Raw genomic sequence first — 20,406 nt, 5'->3', positions numbered from 1 at the left:
TCCCTGGGCCAGCAATTCTCTGCATGGTCATGTCCCCCACCAACCCAGCCCCACTCTGTGTCGCCCTTCTGCAGCCAGACACAGCTGGTCCTGCACCTTCTTCCAACCTGTGCTGTTCTTCAGTTGCTTTCTGCCCCGTGTATCTTTGCACTGAGGAACCCTGACATCACCTTCCACAACCAGATGTACTCAGCTCACCTCCTACAGGATCCACCCACACATGTTACAAAGCTCCAAAGTTCTTTATAAATACAACCCAAAATTTTAAAAAAGTACACCACACATTTACTGTAATATATACTTTGCAAGGAGAGACACAATAAGTGCATTGTTTAAATATAAAATCTGATTTTCTTGTCATATACAGAATACATTAATTCTGCAGAACAGCAGGCAACACTGTAGGAAATAATGTAGCAATATTTTTGCAGCCACATAGTAAATCACAGTGATGGACCATACAGGGTAGGCAGATGGTTTTATTTTTAAACAAAACCAGTTTCAGTTGTTGATACTCATCTTCTCCTATCCACATACTCACAACACTAAAATGTGTGAGCCCAAGCCATTTGTCCAGCATCCAGGCAATAATGTATATGCAGGTGCTGTGTCTAGGAGTCCTTGCAATGACATGGGGAAAAAGGGACTCCAGCTGTCAAATCCTTCTTACATCTTCTGTGCTCCTCTTATGCTGGTGACCATGTACTGGCTTTAGGTTAACCTTTTTGCATCTGTTAGGAACTGTCAGTTTCTCCATCCCCACCTCCATTAGGATTTGCTCACTGCCCTTTGTCTCCCAGTCCTGGTGGGAAGCTGCAGGTGGATGTGTGCTGACATCTTGCTGACCATCAACACACACCATTCTCATAGTCCTTCTCCTGACTTTCCCTCAGTGCTTCCACACCCAGACATTCCCAGGTTTAACATTTCTATAATAATTACTCACTGTGACACCATCTACACGAGAAAGTTTTTAGTGCTCCAGGTTGCATGATGTATTTGAAAGAAGGTTGGGAGTTCAATAATGGTTACTTCTTCCAAAGACGGTGCCTAGAATGACTTTTGGGTGTGTAAGGCAGTTTGAACTTGTACCCAAAGACTGCATTATTTGGAACTCTGTTCTGTGAGTTGGATATACCTATTGAACCAGTGCGAACAGCCCACTACGAGTAGTGGGGGATCATAGGAATACAGACTGATATTTTTCACTTGCTACTCTCAAGATTCATTTAGATATCTCAGAGCCTGTGTAAAATCCCATCAAGGGAAATGCATTACTTTTAAATAAATTGAGTGCTAGGAAATTTCCAGCAATAATAAAATTTACTTTAGTACTGAGTAAGACAGAAACATTCCTGTAAAACATTCTTAAGCAATTCTTTCTGCAGAAGATAACACACATCAACAAAAAACAAACAAAAAACCCTACTGATAGAAAACAGCTGTACATACTGGTTTTCTATATGCTTACAATATTCAGCCTAATATATAGAAATTGCGAACAGAATAGGAAATAATATTATGTATTAACCATATAAAATATAGAAATAAATGTTAACAGGCAATAGATGACTCACCTGATATATTTGTTACTTGGTCCAGAGCCTATGCATTTCCCCACCCTCAAAACTCAGTGTCTGAGTATCAAGCCACCTGATACTGCCTGAACACTACCATGGACTGCTTTCCCCTCAGTAGCTCCTGCCTTAACCCCAAACTCTCACTTCCAAGTATTAGCAATTGTACTGCTATAAATTTGAAGTGTACTTTCCTGGGCATTATTTCACCCATATTGTTTACCTCAGACACTGCTTCTTAGAAGAAAAGGCTGCAGACAATAACTTGCCCCTTAAGCAGCTCACAGAACTGATGATGTTGAATCTCCAGCACTTAAAAAATCAATGACTTCCCTGTCACAGGGTAGTTAAAGATCAGGCTTCTTATAACTCCAAGATACCATGGCTCCATACAGCATCAGCACAGCAACAATATTATTTAAAAAAAAAAAACAAATTGAGAGTCTAGACACTTTTCTGCATGTCCTTTCAGCTGGATATATATTAAAACAGTATGTGGATGATATTTACTTACCAATTCTATTCTGTTCTATTCTATTCCTTTCATTTTATTTAGTCTGTGCAATTTTAAGATGTGTTCTTCCTTCCAGGTATAAAAAAATTCTTTTTCTCTTTTACTTCATTTTTTCAGTTTGTCCAGTATTCAAGGCTGTTGGACTGCAGCTTGTTCACCACCATGAGAACAATTATATTGACAGAGAAGTGCCTCTGACAAAAAAGTATTAATGCTTCTGAAAGTATAGCACTAAGTGCATTGGTATATACCTCAGGCTTCTTTGGGGCTAATAATAATAATAATAATAACAACACAGAGATGTGTGATGCTCCCATGATGAGAGCTCTGGGCTCTAAGAGCAACTCACTAGTTCAGCTGCTTTTCTAACCTCCCTGCTTTGTCATTCCAAAACAGTAGCCCAGCAGTGAGCTGCCATGGCAATACACAACATTTTCTGGAAGTGAAAGACAATGTTACATCCCTGAAGAAAAAAAAAGGCTTAATCTAAACATGTCAGCAGCTCCGTGCATGGCCAGAGGGCTGCCTGCATTCAATCCTCAACATGAATTTTGTCTTGAGAATTGGTAATGGAAGTTGCTCTCAGCACCATGTTTTAGAAACCCATGGTCACTTTGGGGCTTGAAAGTGGACTGGTTTCATACTTTTACAAACAAACAAAAAAACAAACAAGAATTCTGAAAAACTGTATTTTTTTTAAAAAGCATAAAACCACACAGTGGGATCCCTAGAAATTCCTGTATGAAGCAGGCCTTTTGCTAATATAATGCTTCGTGTATAAACTGAATTGGCCTACAATAAATTTGCACAATTTCATTAAAAGTTATCATATAAAATACAGAGATTACATAACAGAAAAAGATATCTAATTGATGTTGTATTTATATAATCAATACTTTTTTACAGTATAGTTCTAACTTTGTCTGGTTTTAACAGCATAACTTCCAAACATAGCATTTCATAGCTGCATATGCATATTTTTAAATATTTTTGATGTTTTAATCTGTATACACTTGCACTTATGTATGATGCACTTGAGGTTTGTGCAGTGGAAGACATTCTACCCAAAAGGATTTGTGTCAGCTAATCTCATATCTTTAATGGCAGCAGATCTTCTGCTGAAGAAGTTATGTCTTCAGCTTACAGATAACCTGTTCCATTGAAGTGGCTGCAATTAAGGCTTTGCACAGTGTCAGAGCAGTGGCAGCCAACAATATATTGCAGTTCAGCTATGCAAAATCAAAAGCCTGTGCACACTAGAAGAAACAGTCCTTCAATCCTCTTATGAATAAATAACTTATATTATTGTGCAGCTAATCATCCATCACCTCGCAAGAAGAAAACATCTGTAATGTTCACTTTTTAAACACTGTCCACATGGAGTTTTCATTTGCTTGGTTAGTTCATGCTTTTTTCAGACATTTCATAACAGTGCAATAGAAGTGAACACTTTTTTGTTTCTGCATAAAGCAGGACTGCAGAGCAAGATTACATCTGCCAGAAATGGTGTGTGTTTGCCTCCATGCAATGCACGGACAAACAAAACCCATCCCAGTCGTGTCACAAGTCTGTACAGGTGTGAGGGGGTGCTGCTTTTCACACAGCACTCTGATTTATCTCACTGCTATGAAGAAAAGCCACAAACAGCAAGGCAGTTTAAGGGTGACCACATCCTCAAACACAGAGAAACACACACCATTCCAGCTGGGAACAACACAAGTGAAATTTCTGCATGTGGCCGTGCTGCTCCCATGGCTCTTGTAGGGCTTGATCCCACCCTCCCTGCTCACATCCCACTGACTGAAACAGGAGTGAGGAAGAGCCTGAGGGGATGAAGATTTTACTCTTTGTGGACATAGGTGAACACTTCATCTTTATATCCTGTATATAAAATTATCATGAAGCCTGAGTAGTTGTGTTTCGTGTGCACAAACAATAGTAGATATTTATATGGACCTGAAGATGAGCCCTTTCAAAGAAGGGTGTTACTATGAAGAGAATCCTACTTAAGACATTGAATATTTTAATAATGTCAGTCTTAGGGAGAAAAGCATTATAGAGTTGACATTTTTATGTGGACCAGCCAGAAAAAAGTGTTTCAGGGATGAAAAATTGTCTTGTATTATTCAGTGAGGCAATAAAAGTGACAGCATCAAAAGTCACCCCTTTTTGCTGTGTAATTCTGGATGAGCTTTGTCAGAACACACGATCAGAAAGATATAACAATTTAGCATTGCAAAGAAAAAAAGTGCAGTGGATCTGCTCACATTAGATTGCCTGCAATGAAATGGCAGTAACTATAAGAAGGAAAATTCCGGAGAATTTGAGACACATTTTACGTAGATATAACTGCAGGATTTTCCCTTTCACCTCTGAACTCAGTGGGCATTAAAGGTGCTCAGCACCCTGCAGGAGCAAATCCATTCCTTCCTCTGCTTGCCATGCATCCCTGCCTTGTGGATATTCTCTGCTGCCTCTGTGACTTCTCCCTGCTACCCCTTATTCCTGAAACAAGTTCTGTTTAGGTATGTACTCCAGTGCATGCCACAGGCAGCTCTGCTCACACCTTAACTGCAGGTTTTCTTTTCAACGCATGTACATGTCACATTTTCTGTTGGTTTTGTCAAAACACAGAAGTACTCCCATTTCAAGTACTTCCATTTACCCTTTCCTGCAATCCCTCTCAGCTGCTGGAGCAAAAACACAGCTGTACTGGTGGACACAGAGTGCTCCAAACGCTCACTGCTAGCTGTACTATTTACACCAAAGACCAAGCAGTGAGCACATGTCCAGGAGGAAGCATGTGCAGGATGATCGCCCTGCTCTGTGCCAATCTTCATCAGCAATTTTACAAGAGATGATTAACTATCCCACACTGCATGATGGACAGGCCTGCTTTCACCCTAGCTTTTGGTTTGTGCATCAAGACACATAATGCTACTTTTTGGGTGTAAATAAAAAATATGGAAAGAAATCCAGATTTCTATGGCTTAACTTAGCACACTTTTCTCAACCTTCACTTTACCAGAAAAATGTCATTAAAATGTGCAATGACAAAGTTCACAGTGCCAAGAATCATGCAAGCAGAAACCATTTACCCCAGATCTTCCACCTTGCATAAGGGCAGCAAAGTCTCTTAAAACAATTTGTAGCAGGATTATTTTATGTCTTGAGTAGGACCATCTACATGTCCTCTAAAACAATCCCTGTGGCACTGGAAAGAGTGGAGTGAGTGCAGGGTTGGCAATTGGCAGCAGGGAAGTCCTGAGCTGTAACTAATCCAACACAAGCAACTGATTCATTATGTGGCCTTAGGCAAATCCCTTCATTCCTCTGCTTTCATTTAGCCATCTGTAAAGCGAGAACAGCAACATGCACTTTGCAGGGATGCTGTGACCATGGGCTGCACTTGTGTCAGTGACTCCCAGACACACTTTCCAAGGAAACTTTAGCCCACCCGTGCAGAAAGCAAAGCCAGTTTGTTCCCATGGTGCAGGCTCAGCAGAATAAAACCAGAATTGTGTGGAGGAAATTACCAAATTTGAAAGTAGAGAGCAGAGCCTGGAAAACAGAGGCTGAAAAGATATTGCATTCAAAAAGGCACCAGCTTCTCTGGGATTTACTGAGCCTCTGGTGGATCATAAATACCTCTACCTCTGTTTAAAAGTTTTGGCAAAGTCCATGAGGTAAATATTTTACCCAAGGTATAAACATAAAAGCCATTTGATGTGACTATGATTCTGACAAAAGTCAAAAAGGAACTTTTTATGCAGACATTTGAGCCAACATTATCAAATCCATAAACAATATCCATTTTCTGTGTGTCATGTTTCTCTTCTGACTGGTTCTCGCTATAAGCAAAGAGCCTTCATTTTTTACAGAGTACTGAAAAATACAATAGGTATTATCAAGAAGAGAAAAAAAACAATTGACATAGTCTATCAAAGCTTGTTGTGCTACTGAGTCTCAACCACAGTAAACAACAAAATGTTGCCACTCAACAATGACAGCAGCTCAAGGAAGATGCACTTACAAGATAAAGTTCAGGCTTCTCCACGATAAAGCACCCACTTAAACAGAGAACGGTGTACATGATCATTGCTTGGAGCATATGGCTGGCAAGAAGGTGTTCCTACAGCCACAATATAGGGCAATAATTAGACATGTCTGCCCATTCTCGATCCCTATGTGACAGGACACCTGTGATATGTCTTCTGACTGCCATTCTCCGCCAAGCCAATTTTCTCATTAGTTTAGTTAAACACCTTTCCATGACAGAAAATAATTCTGAAACAGCAGCATCAGTGTGTTACACAACCCTCTTGTTACAAAGCCAGCTACGAGCACCATGGACCTAAGAGCAAGGTGCACAGGCTGAACACTGTCATCTATTTTGGCCATTTCCCTGTCCTTAGTGGCTTGATCTTATAAAACTAAAAACTAACAGGCCTCCTATTTTTCTTCTGGTTGTTGTAGGGAATGCCAAAATCATTAGGGTGAATTATTCCAAACAGCTAGCCCACAGTTTATACAGCCTCAACATTTATTCAAAGAAGGAAGAAAAATTTTCAGAAAAATGTTTTACATATAACTGTACAATTACTTGCATGTAATTGTACTGAAACTGCTCTTTGATGCAACTCATTTTTGTCCTTTTTGGAAGCTTCTTTACAGGCTACTTTGATCCCTTTCAATGGCTTATGAATGATCTTCTGCACTTACCTGACAGATAATGCTGTGACTCAAGTGATTCCCGTACAATTATGATAATTACACCTATTAATCTGCCAATACCCCTACAGCTTGTGCTCCTGCCTTCAGTGTCATTCATCCCATCTATTTACAGAGTCATCACCTTTTTTTTCCCCACAGCTGAGTCACTAGTCTGAACACAGTGACACTTCAGGTTTCTTTGAAATCTCCTTCTGACATCAACTCTGTACCTGTTATATGATTTTTGAGACAAGATCCATTGTGACTTTCTCAGGGTAGATTTATAGAAAACCCTCTGTTTCTTCTTTCAACTAGCATTGATTCATTGGGAAAACAAGGTGGAGGGCATATTCCTCACATGCCTGACTAGGTCATTTACACAAAATAAGCCTTTTCAGGAATCTACCGAATTAAAATTACTTCATTGCAGCAGCAAGTGGCGTAACAAATGTCCCAAATCACACAACCATCAGACTGGCATTGCAGCTGCCTAATAACATTAGAAGACACTTACCATTCAAAGCAGGGAAATACCATCTGACAGCATGAAGGTTTAACCAAAGACAAAACTATCCATGTTACAACCAATCACCCTGCATCACACGCTGTGATGTTTGTGTACACAGACCCCTGTCTAAGTTAAACAGCCCTTCTGCTATAATTTTCTCTGCAGTGGAAACTCCATGTTAGATTGTGACAGGAATAAGAGAGACTGTGGGGGAGAGAGATAGCTGTTTTCATTCTCTTTTACTCGATGCATTAAGTGTAGTTTTTATTACTTTGGTTCAATAATTTATAGTAATTGTATGCACTGCCTTTTGCAGGATGTTAGGTCTGAGATCATTCCCTTTCAGTTGCACAGCAAATCCTCCTTAGAGTCCTCAACCCTGACTCTTTGTACTAGTTTGAAAACAAACCGGTGGAAGGCACCAAGTCAGAATAACAATTTAATGGGGAAATTAAAGAAAAGGAAAAAAAACTAAAAGAAAACAATGGTTCAAACTGACAGAGTCAGGATACAACCTGTTAATTAACAGCCACCCTGTTAATCAAGGTGGTGGTAGCAGTCTGGTAGAATGGTGGCTGCAGTCCTCTGAAGCAGTGATCCTGTACAAAAAAGGGTCTGCTCTTCCTCAGGTCCAGTGGTTGCTGTGTAGCTCCTGTCCTCTGGAAATCCAGTGGAAAGGTGTTGTCTCTGGTGTTCAGCATCTCAGATTATATCCAGGATGGGATGCTTGGTTCCTCCCTCTGGGTGGAGCATCTCACAATGGGGTAATGAGTCATGAGGCCAAGTGTTGATTAGGCTCACTAACAGAAGATAGTCCGGAGGGAGTTATCTCTGAGTCATGTGGCAGGACAATGATGGGCCATTAACAGAAGATAGTCTGGGGGGAGGAGGCAAGGAAACACTGCCCCACCTGATCTCAACATCTCATGAGGATGGCAATAGGATACACTGCAACTCAGGACACTCTTTCATCCCTACACAAAGGGCTAAGGATAAGCCAGCTGCTCATCAGGACATCAGGAGGACCCAGAGGGATTTGGGAGTATCACAGAGGAGGATAAGAATAAATCATCAGAGGCCTTTGTGCACAACCACTGGAAACCCAGCAGGCCCAAAACACAGGAAGAGTTCCTTCATCTACCACTGGGGTCTGAGGCAAGCCACTGCAACACATGAGGCCCTTCTAAGAGGTTAAGCAATTTATCTTTCATGTCCATGAAAGTACCTGGGCCTTGGGAATAGTTTCCATCTCCCTCATCAGCTCAAGCCTGCTACACATTAAAGTACATAATATACAGCTAAAGCCATTGCCATAGCCAGGCTGACTCACAGCTCTCTGCCTGCTTTTCCAATTTCAAAACATTAACCATCTTTGAAAAATGTGCAGAAGATGTATTTGACACATATTCAAAAATAAACAGCTGAAGGGATAAAGGGGTGGCTGTGCAGGGACTTCTCATTATAATTCCTACTATAAAGAGCCTAGAAAAAAAGGAAGATTAAATTGTTGAGCAATTGTTTCAAAACTAAGATGCAAAAGGAGGTGAAGAAAGTGGTACTTCAGTTAAAACTGCATGTAGTAGCAGCTATTGTCAGTGCATTAATCACAATCTCTAGTACAGCAACAACTGATGCCTTCGTTTTGTCACAAGGACACACTCAATAGCCAAGTGGTGCTGTACCACCACTAATACTGTGGGATAGATACAGTGGTTCAGGAGACTCTTGATCCTTCCTGGATTCCAGAAGAAAGAGGTTTACTGCTGTAGTGTATTTATGCTAAATTGTGACACCCATGTTGACCAGGGGAAGAGCAGTGTGATTCTACCCATTCTTCTTCCCTTGTCCTTTTGCTCTCAAGTGATAGAAAGAAGAAAAATATTTCCCCATTTATCCCAGACTGACCAAGCAATTTCTTAAGCAAAAGGCAGGTAGCCCATAGTCACAAGACCCAGATCTTTCCTATGCCTGAGTTGTCTGATGCTGTTCCAAAAGAAGAGTCTTGCAATTCAGGTATGATGCTGATGAAATATTACCATCATTCCTCCTGGAAGTGGATCGATTTATCACAATGTTGCTGGCTTTTATTCCATAAATTCCAGATACTAAGTGAAAATACCATGGTGCTAAATATTTTGCAGTAATACATTAATATACTTACTGATTTAATACTATCTATAAAAAGTTTTTAGGAGAAAACTGGTATTTTTCTACCATCACGATATTCCTGGCAGTTGATAGAAATGCAAAATTAAACAACTGAACTTCCTTTAATTTCACAGACTGTGATTCTTTCATAAAACTTTTAAAGATCAATTATGTCCCATCACTGCAGAAGTCAGGCTGAACTAAGTGATTTATGCATAAATAGCCTTATATAGTCAACTACTGTAAAATGAGCAACTCATCTGTTCAATGTACATGCAAAGTACTGTTATTTTTGCACATATTTTACCATTACATTAATCTTTCTGATGCTTCATTTTTTCTGTCATGCAGGCATCTTGTTGTACACGTAGCTCTGTGTGACTTTCATAAAACATGTGTAGTTGAACAAAATAGAAACTGGAATCCAAGAGCAATTGTTTATGGATGGGCCTGTAAAATATCCCAAACACAAAATGAAAACAGTGAATTAATGCTCTTCAAAGTTACCCTCAAAAATTTGCTTTCCTTTCCTGCGGAAAATAGAGAAAGAGTTCGCATTCCGGTAGAACGGCTGGGTGTGGCTTTTGAAGAAATGACATTGCAATAGCTTGTTGGGCCTTTCAGATTAAACTGATGGCTTGCCTAAAAACTGAAGGCACTCCTCCTCATCTGGAGCAGGGCTGGCGATACTCAGACAAGACTCTGAAAACTCATTCTCCAACTCAGAGAGGCTGGAAATATTAAATAGCCAATATATGGTGATGGAGCTTGTGTGTTCTGGTGAGAGCTAAAGAAAATTTTGTCCGCCTTATTTTTGGTCCTACAGTCCTAGCAGTCAGTCATTTTATCACCAGGCACACCTCAATGCTGGTGTAACAGCAGCAGCACCGTGGGCAGTACCCGCAGCTAATGGACAGTGGGGAGGAGCAGGGAGCCCTTCTGGATCTGTCATTTCCCTCCTGCTGCAGGGAAGCTGCCAAGCTCCTAGGCTGCAAAGATAAAGTGAGGAGAAGAAATGAGGGGCAGGCTATGTCCCAGTGGGTGGCACAGCAGAGCTCTGTCCCAGTAGAACAGAAGACTGTTTGTTGTCTACTCAGAGAAGCCACAAACTATCATAGCAAGGTGCTGGAATTCACTGGAACTTTTGTGATTCTGAGAAATTGTCTACTAAGTCAGAATCCAACCTGAGATCTTCAAAAGTATTTTTGGGCTAGCTTATAAAATACACCTGCACAGCAGTGAAAATGCAGATTCATTAACAATTTCATTTCACATTTTTAACTGAAGAATGAGAATCATATTCATGGTGGATCCCTAATCAGGCAGAAATGCCATTTTATTTTGCTTTTGAAGAGTCCTGAAAGTCTAAACTCAAAACAGTACACAATGCAAATGTTAAAGTAACAAAGAAATTCTGTGACAGAGAAGAATAAGCAATATCTATTTGGGCAATAACTAACAGAGCAAAGAGTCAATGTTCAGAAATCCTTTGTGTAGTCTTGGGTCTTTGATCATCCAATGGAGTAAATGAGTTAAGGTGCATCTTTAAAACCCACCTGTAAAGGATTGACACACACTGATGCCAGACAAAGCTTGTCACACATCTAAATCTATTATCTACAAGGAGCGGCTCCAGCACTGTCATACCCAACAAAACCTCCCTGGAAAACCAGGAAAGAACAGGTTTTTCTGCCAGCTTTAAGAAAATATGTTTCTCTTTGGGCCTGATGTATTGTTATTTATCCAACAGCGGTATGGCTGAGCCCCTGAGCACTGTGGTCTCTCTGGACCCTAAAGGCTGCTTTGTGCCATGTCAGTGGATGTGTCACCACTCTGCTCAGTCTGACTCAGCTCCCCTCTCTTTTGTAACTGCAGGTAGGGAGAACAGAATGTCACTACCTCACTGTGTTGCAAGAGGTTGTATTCAAAACTGAAACAGAAATAACCATACAGGCTTAAGAGCCCTGTATCCAGCACCCACCAGTGCTTAGGAGGATAATGAGCGACCGGGAAAGGAATTAATCAGAAAACTCTCATCATAAGGACACAGCCTTTTATCAGAGGTACTTCCTCTGCTATGTCCTTGAACTCTCTGAGCACAAGATACTTACTGAATTTCACGTTTTATTGGGCATCCCATAGTTAAATTCAGCTAATGGATGGTACCAATCATTCAACCAGTTGGTCAAGGAAAGATTTTAAATCGTGCTGAAACAGCAATGACTCACAAATCCATACTTTGCAGATTTTATGCAAGTGCTAGAGCATCACAGCTTACAGTTCAAACCCAGAAAATATTGTGAAAAACGAAGAAGAATGGTCTGACTCCACAGCACTCTACAACCTGCAACCTTTTGTATATACAACACAAAATGCAGCCAAAAAAAGCGCAGTATTTTTCATCCACTTCCCAGTGACATCAGTGAGGTACCTATCCAGGCAGATCATCTAGAACACATACAACTTTCAACACACAAGCAACGTAATGCTACTTTCACCTTCCCAGCAGGGTAGACAGAGCTCCTGCTTTGGTAGATTCAGCTGTAAATAATGACTTGCATAGAAGACAAAGGAAAATACAGTATAATCTATTAGATAAGATGTATTAGACCAGGAGGTTTCCCACCCCTCATCAGATGCAGGGGAGTTAAGTGGCCAGTGCTACCCCCCGACAAGACACATATAAACAAGGGTCTGAGGGCAGAGATGGCAGGAAAGGGTAGTAACCCCCTTATTTTCTGAAAGGGCTGAGGTAGGATCATGTGTGAGATGGCCAGTAACACCCCTATGGTAAAAAAAGGTGAAGTCTTCGTGATTATTGTGTTACTTGTGTTAATATATACTAAAGACACAAGCAGCTTTTTTTGTCCCTATTTCTCTGCTATGCTGATCTTCTTCCTGACTTGTTCCTTGCACAATTTTTTTGGTTTTGCTTCAGTTTTGCCTGTCTTTGCGAAGCAGAAGAGCACCAACATCTCCTGTGACTTAGAAAAAACTGTAAAAACCCTGATTTGAAAGGACCTCTGGGTCTGCTGCCTGGATACTTCAGGCAGCAAAGGATTTGCATGCTATTCAATTACGGTCCTCTGTGGCTGAAGGGCGCAGCAAGGGAATGCCACTCTCACTGGGTGGTAGCACAACTGCTGAAGCATCTTTTTACAGATTTTAAACATCAGGTCTCTCTTCTATAGGAGCAGTGTTGCAGTAAACAGCACAGGCTGTGCCTTAGCTTTCAACCTTCCGTCTGCTGAGAACAGCTTAGCCTGATGTCTGGAGAGGTTACTCTGAAAGTATATACAACACTGCATTACAGAATTATGTCAAACACATATAATCCTGCAATCATGCATTATATAAGGTAAGCATGTTTGCATGATGTATCCCAAGACACACACCTCTAAAGTCCTATGGAAGCATCCATTAGTACAACCCAACATCTGATACTATAGAACAGAACTTATTTTTGTATTATTTATAGCTTTTTAAAAAAAATTATACAGGTTTATATTATCCTTAAAAATGATTCAGTTATGCACACCAGTGTGAGTCCATATGCATATACCTAAAAGATCACATGTGTATATATGCTATACATATAAAATTACACGCAGTGTAGATATAGATATAGATTATATAGATAGATATAGATACACATTCTCTGTAATATGAATGTCTTATTATATTAAAAGAAAACATAACAGCTTGTTTCCAGTGAAATTACAACTAAGGTCCTTAAGCACATCTCTCCAGCTGCCAGTGACTGCTGAGCTCAGATACTGTGACCCAGGAGACATTTCCTCTCATAGAGACAAGATACCACTAAACTGTCGGTTGCTCCCATCTTGCTCCTCAGCAAAGTCTTCCATCAAATTGAAGATCTGGCAGTGTTTTGAAGGTAGCAGTATTTCAAAAGCAGCAGTACTGTGCAAGTGATTCTACTTTCCTCCTTGTTTTCAACCTTACATACCACACACTGATACACAAAGCAAATAATCTACCCCTATATTTGTGAATGTATTTCTCTCACGCCTGCACACATACACACCCAACACAGAGTGGCTGTACAGGAGTTCAGGACAAATGGCTTTTAAAGCATGTAAATACATATGCACTCCTACATGTGCAGATTATCCAGGACTCTGCTACTTATAAGCAGAACAAGTGCAGATGAATGGAGAAAACTGCATAAAGCTGTGTTTGTCACCTATTTTATTTCTTTATAACATTTACAGAGGATTTTGCAAAGCTAATTCTCAAGCGTTACTTGCCATTTTGCAAACATGTTTAACATCTGCTGCATCAGGTAAATGTGTGGCTATTTACCCTTCTGTAGAGATCATGCTGATTACATAAAGGAGCAGGTGTATTTCTTGGGTAGTGCAGCTGAAACAGAAATATTTTGTGCCAGGGAAAACCAGCCATGATGTATGAAATGTGCTGAGGATACAGGATCCAGTGCTTACTAGGAAAGTCTCAACCAATTCCCTTGCAAGGTGTGCAATCCCTGTACATCAGGAGCATCACCAACTGGTACCTGAATGTGCTGTAATGAAATTATTACACAAACAATTGCAGACTCTGTGCTTTTAATGGGGAGGCCAACAGCACTTTTTTTTCTCAGCAAGAGGGACTAACTAAACCCTTCTATTTCTCTCTCTGTCTCACACAAATGGAAAGACTTTGCCTAGAAGAGCCCCTTATACACTCTTCTTTCTTTTGGGAAACATAGATATCCTAACTCCATGAGTGCAGGCAGCAGGTCAGTACACGGCTGTGCAACTTTGTTACTGTAGTGATTATGAACCATGTCGAAATCTACCACTTTCTGCTCCTGGCCCAGTACCATCATTTTTTGTAGGTGCTCTTTGCCATATTTAATCTCAAATTGCAGCCCACACCCAACACTCTCTGCCCTGCTGTTCTCGGCTGATCAGCATTCAGGTCCCAGGTCACACTCACACCTGCCACTGCAACTTCTTCATTTCAGCTTAGCTTAGCTTTCCTTTCATTCAGACAAAATAGAGCACCTCCAAGCCATATCACACATAGGTAGCCTGCCTTTGGATGAAGTTACCTCACTGTATTTACTACATAATTTGGTAGCTTACTCCTTAATGGGCTCTACTCTGGCGGCAGGCAGATCTAGCTGAAGTATGTTAATTAGAAAGCAGTCAGACCTGTGAAATATTGGCCTTGTAATTATCCATTGAAAATTTTCATCTTACTGAACCACTTTTGAGCCCATCTAAATTGCTTCCCATCAGCCCAGTGGGGTTGCTGGAGAGGTAGGGACTGGTAGAGTACAAAGAGGGCAAACCTCACTAACGAAACCCTTCCTGAGAGTAGTATGCAAATGAGATTTGTTTCATCCTTTATAGTCAGCAACTCTAAATGCTATATGGCTGCCCCACTCATTAGAGCAAAGGCATCATGCTGGATAAATACATTGCCCTCTATCCCTGTTGCTTCATTCCTCAGTAAAATTCAAACTCTGGAAGAACTGAGCAGTCAATATTATTCACTGAGCAATGCAGCATAAAGGAACAAGGCTCTTGCAGAGAATACAGAGTCATGCTGCAGCCTTCTCACTTCTGAAAGCCAAAGTGGTTTCCAGATGTTGTGCTTGCAAACTCTGCTCACAATCTGGAAATTAATGAAAGGGCTTTAGTTCAGAATTGCACAGAAAGGGCAATGAAATACTGCCCTGCTGGCACAGTTCAGCATTTGGTGCTGCTCTGACTTAATAAATTGTGAGAGACCACAGGCTCCTGCCTGATGGAGAACTTCCTTGGTGGGTTTTTAACAGCTCTTTGATCTATGGCTTCACAGTGTGATGCACAGATTGACTGAAAGACACAATGATGTTACTGAAGTTTGAATGTTGTTTGTTTGCTACTGAATTGTACTAGCTCCCCTTGTCTCCTGTGTCACTTAATTTGATCTTTCTTGATCTTCCTCCCTGACATTTCTAATCACACAGCACACTTATGTAAAGGCCAGGGGTGTGGAGGGGGATGCAGGACATGGGATTGTTTTCAGCCTTTTGCAGATCCAGTGGCCTACCACAGTATTTCTCTCTTTTGCAGTGGTGCTTTCCTAGAGTTTTCCTCCATTCTTGCATCGCATTTGTACAAGTACATTCAGAGATGAGAATTCAGAAAAAAAATATGTAAGAGCACAGACCTTGCAGGAGGTGAGTTTGTCATTATTCTCTTTAATGGCATTGATTTCCTTTTCATTTTCACTGCTGAAGAGAAAGGAAGAACTGTAAATAAGAGAATAACGCTACTGTCATTCTGACATCCTATAATGAACACACAATACACCTTGAATGAAGAACACAGGAAAGCAGTTCTGTAAAACTACCATTTCCAGGGTCATAGGTGATATATTATGGAGTTTTAGTTTTTTCTGGATTATCATGTAATGTAATCATAGAAGTATAGAACCAGAATATGCTCAAGGGGTCCTGTAGGACAGCCCCCAGTGAGACACTGAATGTCCTCCTCCGAGGATAGGGGAGTTTGGCATCTCCTACACCTCTCCTGGCATGCGAGGACCGAGGCTCAGGTGCAGAAAACCCAGTTTATCAAAGTGCAGGATGAGCTGCACCTACCCAGCATGTTCTTTCTGTCCCTACAGCAGTCCTGGACCCATGTGGCAGGGGCAAGCTGAGGACACTTTGGCCCAGAACAGACCACTGTTGCACCAAAATAAGTCACCCTAGCCCCCTAATCAACTCTTAGGCAAGCCAGAGGCAGACACCAGGCTGAAAACTATCCCTCCTTGTACCACACACGGTTCCCTGTCTCCAGATCCCCACACATCCAATTTGTTTGCATAAGCTCAACAAAAGACACTCTATGACTATGCATGCTGCATTTACTCTAGAGAGAAACCTTGTCCTAATATCAAAACTAAATATTCTCCTAATGTAAATTAGACTAATTTATTCTGGTCCCTCAGCAGAAAGTAAACCATGGCATAGTTCCAGAGAGATCCTGTTTCATGCTCCTGTCATACTTCAAGATAAAGCCTGACCCTAAGCAATCTGAGGCATATTTTTGACATAGGACTGTCACAATATAATCCAGCAAGAGGGTAAGGACAGAAAGCTTTTCCATTTCTTAATGAGAAAGCTGCCTGGAAACACCTCTTTTTGGGGTGATGCTGAGATACAGGAGAGTAACTTGCAGCAGTCTTACATTGTGCGGTTAGAGACAATCTGACAAGATGACTTCAGAAACTTGATCTAGTGATGAACTGTGCCAAGAAAAAGTAAGCCTGTTTTAAGTGAAATATTTCCTGAAATAACTTTTTGGAGATACCTGAGTTCGTCAGTGAGTCAGACACAAAAGGAATGAAGCTATTTGCACTTACTCAACCAAAACCCTTTAAAAAAAAAAAAAAAAAAGCTTTTTTTTATGAAAGAAAAAGCTGTATTGCAATGGGAGAAATCAGGCTGGGGAGAGGCAGGGGAATAACCACCAGGTTAAGCTAATTAGTAGTGGTTTTCAAAATTTAAACATTTTTTAAAGAAAAAAAACAGCCAAAAACCCCCAAACCCTCAAATGCATTTCTTTGCATTGCAGAAGAAGCCCAGAGGATATTGTGAATTCTTCTAGATTTCAGCAGACTATCAGACACAGTGATTTTTTCCCTCTCCCATTTAGCAATCAAATGCTCACATTTTACTTGATCCCAGACACAGTTCTTTAATCCTTCTTACAGAGAAGGCTTTACCAAAACAGACTGTTGTACAGCCAGGTCCTTGGTATTTCTATTGCTGTATTTATCTCTCCATGCATTTCTGAATGAAAATAATCAGAGCATCAGCTTCTTTCTGTCTGCACAGAAACAGGAAAGGTTGCGCTTCACTGCTCAAGACTGCCTTATAGTTCAGTACTTTAAATGAGGCCATTTGAAAGAGAACTAAATGTCTGAAAATGCCATAAACTTCCTCAAAGAGAATGCATTCTTCTGCAAGTTAAACTTACTTGCAAGGCTGAATTTACAGGTAACTTTAGTATAGACTTGCAACAGAGGGAGGGAGTAAATGCCATGATGCCATGCTGAGAAAGGCCTTTATGTGAGAGAAAAAAATACATATGTGAAATTCTGAAGTACTTGAAAAGCGGTGATCTGAGAGTTAGTGTCTAGAGAGGGAATTTATGTGACACACAGATTTATCTGCCCTTAGGAGGTCAAGTCTTTTATACTGGTGGCTTAACAGTAGGAGTTCAGTTTTCATGCTAACAGGAGTTTTATGACACTGGCTTTCTGAATATCTCTCTGCCTATCAAGCACTCACAGACAGGAATAAAGATCAATGTATTTTTAACTTACTTACATGGTACATTTGTTACAGATTATGCCATTTTGAATACAGACAAGAAGCCTCAGAGCAGGACTGTGAAACAGACCTTCAGACAGAAGATGAGTTCTGCCTATAGGGAAAATATGCATAAGAAAACTTAAATGAAGAATTGTTGTATGTCAGAAAACAAAAACACAGAAGGAAAACCACAAAGAGAAATGAGTTAACTGTACACCATGAAATGCAAGCTGGGTCTAGTCAAAGACCATCTGAGGAGAACCTAAAGAGCTGATACACCAGACAGTCACTGGCTCTTCAATATTTCCGCTCTGCTTGTGCCAGACAGTGTGATTATGGGCTACTGACCAGGTCTCTGTAGAATAAGCTCTACAAGTAGCTGGGAATTTTTCGACATTTATGTTAGTCATCAAAGAACCAAAAGGGCAGAAATGAGGAGAGCAACCACTGAGCAGCAGGAAAGTCCAGGTCCAGGGTAGTAAGGCAAGCAGGAGGTGGTGGGAGCTGCAGGAATAGGAGCCTGGTGCTCTGGGCCAAGCTGAGTGTGCAGAACACAAACAAGAAGAGCTTCAAAAGCCTGATCATCCCACAGAAGTCCAAAGTAAAGCAGATATTGTCTGAATTCACAGCAGCAACCCAAGGAGCTGTGACAGACTAGCTGAGCCTGGAGCAGCAGTCCAGCAAGGTCCAAGGCGGTGTGAGATTGTCATACAGAAAATGGGCTCTAACTCTGTGAGGTCAAGTCTGTAACAGGGATTTGTTTGGATGATTGTAGGTGAGTAAAAGATAGTGCTGACCCTAGTTTTATCAACTTGAAACACTGTCTGCTTCACCAGATGAAGTGGGCTGCACAGAATTTCCAGGTCCAGTGTGAACACACCAGCACAGGGAGGTACCAAGGAAACATCACCATCTTTCCCATGCACTGCAATTCAAACTTGGCTACATTACTCTGAACCCCTTTCCCAAACCAGCTGCACTTACAACATAAGTAACTCACACTTGCAGTTCATATCTATTGGTCGCTTAATCTCTAATGCTTCTCTTAGGGAGTTTCTAGATGTCAAGACTGCCACCCTGCAGATGAGGGACCTGGCACCTGGAAATTGGTGTAATGTGTTTTAGAAGCAAAAGACAAGCAGTCCAGCTCTCCCTCACAGCAGAGTCAATACAGCAGCACAGTATTAACAGGTAGTTTCAGTGACATGAAATTTAACTGATGTAAAAATGTAACTAAATACTGTAACCGAATAGCTTGTACGTGTCTGCCAAAATCGAACTGCCTCTCACTCCTGTGTGCTCAGACGCATCACAGGCTCCTGAACAAGAGGAGTACGTCAGCACCACCTCCTGGCAGCCAAAAACTCCAAAGATTTAAGAAATAAAACGGAAGCTAAGATAAAAACTCTCATCTCTTTGTAGGAAAGACAGCAAAATCATGCTGTCCAAGCACTAATGATAATATTTCCAGTTCCCATAATTGTCTTTTGGTACCAGGATATATCCCTATTGTTTGGGAATGATGGTCCAGTCAATGCCTTGAATGAATACAGGGCACCTTGGTAGGGAGAAGGATAAGACAAACACACGAAGATACATATCTTTGACACATTAGCATAAGGTTGAAGTAACCCCAAAAACGCTCCTCACATCAAATGTTGTCATCTGAAAACCAAAGCACTCTGAAACTTTAATGGAATGGCCTGAAAGAGGATTTGGAATGTGCATAAGCAGTCTTTGCAGTGTCTGAGTACATTCGTGCTTTACTTGCTCCTCACAGCAGCTGCAGCTGAGACTGTGGTCTCCTTACAAAAGTCAAAAAGGCAGTGTCAACATTTGTCTTGACCAGAGGAAAAGCAATTCAAAGACAAGTGCTGGCAGCTTTCTTCAGACAGTGTTGGATCCTGTACTTGAGCATGATGGCCTCACACAGGGCAGCATGTTGATCATCAGCACTATAAAAGGACAAAGACTGCTCTCTAGCTTTCTTTGCCCACATGACAGTGCAAAATGATGATGTAGGAGGAAAATCACTGATCATAAACTGCTCCCTGACTCTGAAAAACCACATGGAAGAAAAAAGGAAGAAGTACTTGCAATACTAAATGAAATTATATTATTCTTATGCCAGTTCTTCAAGATGTGAGATTACTCAAGCAGAACTACTGGTAATCAGGAGGGCCAACTGGCAAATTGAAACCTGTTTATATCTATGGGAAAGATAAAGGTCCTAAAATAGACAGGAAATAAACCTTATCATTTTTAACTAAAACTGAAAAAATGGTTTTGGGAGAAATCCTGAACTGTCTCAGAAAGAAGCTGCAAACTTCAGCATTTCATGAAAGGTAAACAACAAACTCTCAGGATCTACACAGAGGGCTTCTAATTTGGAGGTTAGACAATTAATTTTCTCATTCCCAAATTTCAGTGAAAGGTTATCAGGAGTCCTCTTCTTTTCTTGGTTTATATAGCTCCCTTCATTTTCTTGTGGCCAAACACAACTTCTAACTTACATCAACAGAAGAGCTATTTGCCAGCATTAGCAAGGTCTAGCATCTTTTTTTTCCTGACATGGAAACAAGAACTATTTTAAGAGTGGATTAACCTATTT

The 20,406-nt window shown here is 40.8% G+C and overlaps 1 long non-coding RNA gene across 1 annotated transcript; it reads right to left on the bottom strand.

The window, feature by feature from the left end:
* Positions 1-8,160: 8,160 nt before the first annotated feature.
* LOC121659287 lies at positions 8,161-18,096 on the bottom strand. Its single transcript, XR_006014253.1, has 3 exons — positions 17,811-18,096; positions 15,644-15,707; positions 8,161-9,910 (listed from the first exon to the last, which is right to left on the bottom strand). It is a non-coding gene; the product is annotated as an uncharacterized LOC121659287 (long non-coding RNA).
* Positions 18,097-20,406: the final 2,310 nt, after the last annotated feature.

The sequence above is a fragment of the Corvus kubaryi genome, unplaced genomic scaffold, assembly GCF_017639235.1.
Source record: "Corvus kubaryi isolate FWS band 111438036 unplaced genomic scaffold, C.kubaryi_AGA036_p1.0 split3-73, whole genome shotgun sequence".
NCBI lineage: Eukaryota > Metazoa > Chordata > Aves > Passeriformes > Corvidae > Corvus > Corvus kubaryi.
This window is presented reverse-complemented; position numbering and strand designations above follow the sequence as displayed.